The following is a 7,471-nucleotide window of genomic DNA, read 5'->3' as shown; positions in this document are numbered from 1 at the left end:
CAAGAATAGCAAATCAATAGAAATGAGATGTTTCTGAATTAAATGAAGCCCTTTCGTTTTTATTTTATTATATTTTATTTAATTTTTATAGTAATATAATTTAATATAGTGCATTTTAAACAATGCAACACACTTAGATAATTACAATGCATGACAAATATTGTAATGGAAAATATAACCACTGTTTGATGTAATGACAGATTTTTGAATGTAATAAATAGAGATTTTTAATTCTTTGCAAAAAAATTGTGTGTAAATAACATTTATTTTATTATTATTTTTATACTTTATATAATTAAATTAATTTATTTATTATTAATGCACAGAATAAAATTTTTATGCAATATAAATTTGATTATATAACCATTTGTAGCAATTATACTTATAATTCTTTGTAAAAGTGTGTATAAATTACATTAATTTTATTTCGATTTTTAACATTTGGTAATGAAATTAATTTATATAATAAAATGCACAAAATTCATTTTTTATGCAAAATAAATTTGATTATATAACCATTTGTAGCAATTATTCTAATGCAAATACATTATGTATTAAGGTACTTTAAAAATAAAAAATAAAATGTATAAAAAAATTGTAATAGAAAATATAACCACTGTTTGATGTAATGACTTGCAGATTTTTGAAACTAATGAATACAGATTTTTAATTCTAAGCAAAAGTGTGTATAAATGACAATTTTATTTAGTTTTTAATATTAGGTGATAAAATAAATTTATATTATTAATAATGCACAGAACACTATTTTTATGGAAAATAAATTTGATTATATAACCATTCGTAGCAATTATTCTAATGCAAATACATTATTTATTAAAGTAAAAATAAAAGCAAAATGCATGAAAAATATTGTGATGGAAAATGTTACCACTGTTTGATTTAATAACTTACAGATTTAGGAATCCAATAAATACAGATTTTTAATTAAAATTTTTAACAAAAAAATGTGTGTAAATAACATTGACTTTAGGTAATGAAACACATTTATATTTTTAATGCAAATAATTCTATTTATATGCAAAATAAATTTGATTATATAACCCTTTGTAAGAATTAATGCAAATACATTATGTATTAAGCCGCTTCAATAAAAATCCAACATTTTAAAAGTACTTTGACTATTAATTTAGCAATTAATTTAGATGTTAAAAATGCAAAAATAGAATTTTATTGCAAAATAAAAATATATAACTATTTATTTTATTGACAAAACAAGCCATTAATGTTATCTTAAATGCATTTTCAATTCTCTGTGAAAGATGCTACAATTTACTCTTATTTAAAGTAAATTTAGATTTTAAAGCAAAGAACAAAATAGTTTTATTCAACTATATTTGTATTTTTTATTCTCTGCAAACAAACCTTACAATAGTTATATTCACATGGCCACACTTTGCAATAAGGTTTCATTAGTTATTAATGTATTTAAAAACATGAACTAATAATAACGTATTCATTATTCATAGTTCAACATTTACTAATGCATTATTAAAATACAAATGCATCCTTGTTAACATTAGTTAATGCACCATGAATTAACATCAACATTGACTAACTGTATTTTTATTAACATGAACAACAAACAGTGAGCAATACATTTACTACAGTACTTGTTCATGTTTGTGAACATCAGTTAATAAAAAAAGTTATTTATTTGTAGTTTAACTCACGATGCATTACCTAATGTTATCAAGCAGGAATTTAGATGTTAATAATGCATTGGTTAAATGTTGAACTATGATTATTAAATGCTGTACAAGTGTTGTATTAACTAACATTAACTAATACAATCTTATTGAAGATGTGTTACCATTTAGATTAACAATAATGCATGCAAAACTATGTCTAAAAATGGCTGCATTTCCGTTTGAATTGTGATGTTTTTGTGAGATTCACGACTACAGAACGTCAATAGAAGATCATATACAGGAAAGCAGAGGCTTTGCATCTGCCATCAAGACTCTATTCAGTAAAGCCACAAGCAGATTTAAGAAATCTGTCCATTTAGGAACGAACCCAATAATCTGTTTCAGCTTTTTTGGCTAAAATACATGAAGATCCGATCTCCTTTCCACATATAAAAACACATGACATTTCTTATTAGCAGTGGAGCTGCTTCTGCAACTGTGCATGAATGAACAAATCCTCAATTTATTCCCCCCTTTTCAGCCAAGAAGTTCATTTAATCCTTCAGTTAAAAAGTATTCTAGGTTTAACAGGGAAAACATGCAGGATTTTCCCCAAATCGCAGTCTGAACTTGCAAATTCAGTTGTAAATGATCCAAGACAATGTATAAGAGTCTGACCTAGTGCAGGGCTTCCCAAACTCCCAAGCTCTCGACCCCCAAAACAACAATGCCAATGACTCGCGAGCCCCATTATCCTCTGAGGTGGTTATAAATATACAAACGGCACACACATACCAATAAGCCCAAGTCTATTAGTCATTTAACTTTGAAGACCATCCTCCATGTTCAGTTGTGGCCTGTATTTATTTCTTATCTAATTTCTTTTATAAAAGTACATCTTAGCCTCAAAACCTAGTCTGGCACTAGCTCTGAGATGTACTTTTTTCTCCTTTATGTAAATAATCATTTGCGTCCGCAGGTGTGTTTGTGTGTGTCTCTCTCTTTACATTAGCATAGGCCCCGCCCTAATTACACAGACAACTGCTGCATCCCAATCCGCATACTATCCGTCCTAAATAGTATTTGAAAATAGAACTAGTATGTTCCAAACTATAGTATGGTGAAAAGAGGATGCCATAAAAAATGTAAGTGTAGAAGCGTCCATATTCTAACCGCTGATATTGCCCACAATACATTGCGCATGAATTCGATTAGAACTACAAACGTATGTGAAAAGTGTAAATAAACTACAAACATGATGGACGCGCGAGACCAACCGTTAAGTAGAGAGGCTTCGGTAAAGATGTTTAAATGACTGTTAGTCAATATCTAGCCAACTGGAACATATTTAAATGGCATTATCTGTGTTGTATTTCATCTGAAACAATAATTAATAACTTATATAAAGACACATTTGGATGTCTGAACGTCTGAATGCAGAATTACCCAAAGACCTGAGGAGATTTCTCAGCATGAAAGACTCATGAATGGGAGATTAACCTGCTGCTGCTTTTCCAAAAAGGTAAGAAATTAAATACGACAGAAATGTGGATGGTGTGTGGATGATTGACAGAGGGCATAACTAAGCAACACAACGATCTGTTAAAGAGGAAGTAGTTTGTCCTAAAGCTTGCATGCTCTTCTGTTGCAAACTCAAAAGTGTAAACTTTTCCTTCACAAAAAAGTACTAACTTTTAGGGCGCAGTACAAGTATGCGAAATGGGATGCAGCAACTGTGCTGGAGTGATCCAGGCGTGGAGCGAGAGAGCGAGAGAACCGAGTTGATTGGCGTTTTAATTTGCGTTTGGGTGTTACACAGAAATATATAGTTGCAAGTGTTATTTTTGACTGCGTTCCTTGTTCTTTTGTTTGTCGTTTATCCATCCGTGTTTCCCACCATAGTTCAACTATGGGGTATATGCCGAAGTATGCTAATAGGACTTTTAATTTGCCAGTAACCTGTGTTAAGCGCTTCCAGTGAACTTTGCCATTGCAAAATTCAGTGCGTTTAAGGTCTGTTTTCTTTACAATCAGCGATCTCCACTGGCTGAGTGATATCCGATTTAAAGTGGGTCTCAGATTGTATAAGAAGCACCTCATTAAACTACATTTTCCCCACCATATCTTTATAAGATGAGCATTTATTTTACCCCAGTATATTCAATGGAGCTTCTGCGCTAGCCTGCCGATTCTGACGGGCGCGTGCGAGTAAATGGCTTTTTGTCTCGTTTTATGCTTGAGCAACTAATTGAATGCCAAAGTCTGTTTAAGGGAGTGCATTTTAATGACATTACAACATCGATGATGTAAAAGGAACCGGGTAAAATGGAAAAAAAAAACTCACAATAACAGGTCATCGGAAGTTTATCAGTATGGGAACACTAGCTCGACATATAACCCATTGCAAAATCAGTGCGTTTAAGGTCTGTTTTCTTTAAAAATCTGTGATCTCCACTGCCTGAGTGATATCCGATATAAAGGGGGTTTCAGATTGTACAAGAAACACTGCATTAAATTACATTTTCCTCCGCCATGTCTTTATGATATGAGCATTTATTTTACCCCAGTATATTCAATGGAGCTTCTGCGCTAGCTTGCCGATTCTGAAGGGCGTGTACGAGTAAACGGCTGTTAGTCACGTTTTACGCTTCAGCAACTAAATGAATGCCAAAGTCTATTTAACTGATTTTATTTTAATGACATTACAACATCAATGCTGTATAAGTAATTGTATAAATTGGAAACAATTAAAATTGGTTTATCAGCATGGGAACAACATTTGACATATACCATATTCATTACTCAATAGATAAGAAATTAATTTATTGTGTTGCGGACTCAAAAGTCAGTGTGTTTTGCAGACATGAAAACAGTTTTTTCGTGATTTTATTGAGTTTTTGGCAATTGGCACACAATCCGAACGGCCACAAGACCGAAAGATTTTTGCTGCTTGTGCAAAGTACATATTCAAAATGAGCTAATACACAATTCTGAGGATTATTTAGGGAAATTTAGTTGTTTAATGTTTAATCGTCTTAAATTTATGTTAACTTAATGCAGGGGTTTCCAAACTTTTTAGCCCGCGACCCCCAAAATACCAATGCCAGTGACTCCCAACCCCTAATATCTTCCGAGGTGGTTATAAAAACAGCAACGTTGCATGCAATCGCACACACACACACACCAAGTCTATTCTTCGTTTAATTTTTTTTATGCATGTCAGTGCTGTACATGTGCCAGAAAGTTTAACTTGGTGTTATAAAGTCAATCTGCTGCTATTGCTGTCTTTAATATAATGTAATTACCCCAGAGGTTGCAATTCAATAAAACTAGTAAGTATAAGCTACTATAGTAACTATATAATACATAGTAACTATACTGCCCTGTTAAGCAGTATATTTTTTGATAAACAGAACATATAGATCTACAGAACAAACCATCATTGTACAATGATTTTCCTTATCCTAACTTACCTAATTAACCTAGTTAAGCCTTTAAATGTCACTTTAATCAGAATGCTAGTATCTTGGAAAATATCTAGTCAAATATTCTGAATCTGTACTGTCATCCAAGGGCATAGGTTTGCTCTTGACATTGGTGAGGATGGGCGAATCCAACACTCCAGGGTGAATTAAGCAGAGTATATCCGCCTGCTATAAGTATAAGCTACTATAGTAACTATATAATACATAGTAACTATAAACGACTATTTTTTCTCTTCAGTAGGTTATGGATAAAATATAGTAATTCTTATGGTTTCATAAAAATAAATAGATTTTTGGAAATCACCAGGCGGACCCCCCTTCATTGACCCACGCCCCCTCGGAGGGTCCCGACCCCCACTTTAAGAACCACTAACTTAAAGGATTCATGTTGGGGGAACAGGAATGAATAATGTGAAACCCTGCTTTTTTTTTTTAATTATTCTTATTTTATTTTTATTTTTTTTTTTACAACGCACACTTGATGCCCCTCTATTCTGTGAACTTCAGTGCTTTTTCCTCAAAATCAACAAAAAAGATCATTTATACTGAAGATAAAAGAAATGAACTTCTTGTATGACAAGGGTGTGAGTAAATTATCAGATAACTTTAAATCCAAAAGTTAACCAATCCTTTAAATGTGGAGACTTGAGTGCTTCATACAGGACTCATAACAACGTGCTCATATACGTATGGCACAATGTGGCCTTCCATGAGACCAAATCTTGGCTCTCGGCGAACATAACTGTATGGCAACACTGAAGGAAAGAGAGTTTTCTGTCATAACATCATCATCATCATCTGAGATTATGGCAGTATCATCCGTATTCGTCCACTTGATGTGTGAAAAAAAAAAAAAAACAAGCCTGAAGACGTCTGTGAAGGTCAAAAACACTCGCCGTCTGTCCTGAAGACATTTATCCAGATCACGAAGCCTGAACTAATGCACTGAATCTCCTGAAAAAACCCATTCAGTCCTAAATCTGAAAGACTGAATTAAACTATTTTGCATGAAAAATTGAGGCCTATTTTAAGACCATCTTCATGATAATGATTCGATCTAATGCTCATTACTGTAACACATCCAGATGGTTTACTTCTCATTAAATTCTCAGCACTGTAATAGTATTTTTTTTAATGCACCACATCACTAAACGACTGTACATACATATCTGTATCAGTATATCAGTACAGTTGAAGATAAAACTATTCACCCTTCTGTCAATTTCTGTAAAATATTTCCCAAATGATGTTTAAGAGAGCAAGGAAATTTTCACAGTATTTCTCATAATATTTTTTCTCCTCAAGAAAGTCTTATTTGTTTTATTTCGGCTAGAATAAAGGCAGTTTTTTTATTTTTATTCAATATTATTAGCCCCGTTAAGCAGTATATTTTTTGATAAACAGAGCATATAGATCTACAGAACAAACCATCATTGTACAATGATTTTCCTTATCCTAACTTACCTAATTAACCTAGTTAAGCCTTTAAATGTCACTTTAATCAGAATACTAGTATCTTGTAAAAAAATATCTGGTCAAATATTCTGAATCTGTACTGTCATCCAAGGGCATAGGTTTGCTCTTGACATTGGTGAGGATGGGCGAATCCAACACTCCAGGGTGAATTAAGCAGAGTATATCCGCCTGCTATAACGATAGACGGTTCGTTAAAGCAGGGAAAAGACACAAGCATTAACGACATTATCATGATAGACTCATTTAGTAGCGAACTTGCGTTTAAGTGACTTACACTTTTCATTAAAAAAAAAAGTTTCTTTGTCCACCGTTTTTTGCTGCCGACATCCTTTTTTGTGTGTGTCACTTATTATTGAACAGGAAGTTCCCCTGTGCAGTTTTGGCGCTTTTACATCTGAATACAGCCTCTCACATGACAGCAAGGCAAGGCACAGCCAATTAAAATGTTCACATGTGTTTGGGGGCGGTACGACTCGAGGAGAGAATGCGATTAAACACTTTCCTTTTGTCTAGTAGGGTTGCATTGGACGATGGCATCATCTATCATCGCCGATAGACATCACAATGCTGAGCCAGCATCGCGATCCTTGCCCGTCCCCAATCGCAGCAGCAACTCTCTTGCGAAAAACACATACTCAGGCCCAGTTAACACTAATACCTCTTAGTTATAAAACGGCATTCTAGAACAAAAAAGATCCACGTCCACACTAGGGTTTCATCTAGCATTTCTGAAAAGATCTCAATCCACTCTATACCGCTGAAAACGCACATCACGTGACCACACACACACTCTGGCATGCACTGCAGCATATGCACACGTCTGAGCTCCAGGCAGTCAGCAGGTGCTTTGAGCACAAAACT

At 33.5% G+C, this 7,471-nt stretch overlaps 1 long non-coding RNA gene across 1 annotated transcript in view; it reads left to right on the top strand.

The window, feature by feature from the left end:
• Positions 1–1,906: 1,906 nt before the first annotated feature.
• Positions 1,907–7,471, top strand: part of LOC147842525 (uncharacterized) — a 6,633-nt gene continuing 1,068 nt past the window's right edge. The window contains exons 1-3 of the long non-coding RNA XR_015497442.1: positions 1,907–5,018; positions 5,343–7,274; positions 7,322–7,471. The exon at positions 7,322–7,471 is cut by the window's right edge and continues 1,068 nt beyond it. This is a non-coding gene — a long non-coding RNA (uncharacterized LOC147842525). The remainder of the gene's footprint in view (positions 5,019–5,342; positions 7,275–7,321) is intronic.

The sequence above is a fragment of the Danio rerio genome, chromosome 8, assembly GCF_052040795.2.
Source record: "Danio rerio strain M-AB ecotype USA chromosome 8, GRCz13ab, whole genome shotgun sequence".
NCBI classification, from domain to species: Eukaryota; Metazoa; Chordata; class Actinopteri; order Cypriniformes; family Danionidae; genus Danio; species Danio rerio.
This window is presented reverse-complemented; position numbering and strand designations above follow the sequence as displayed.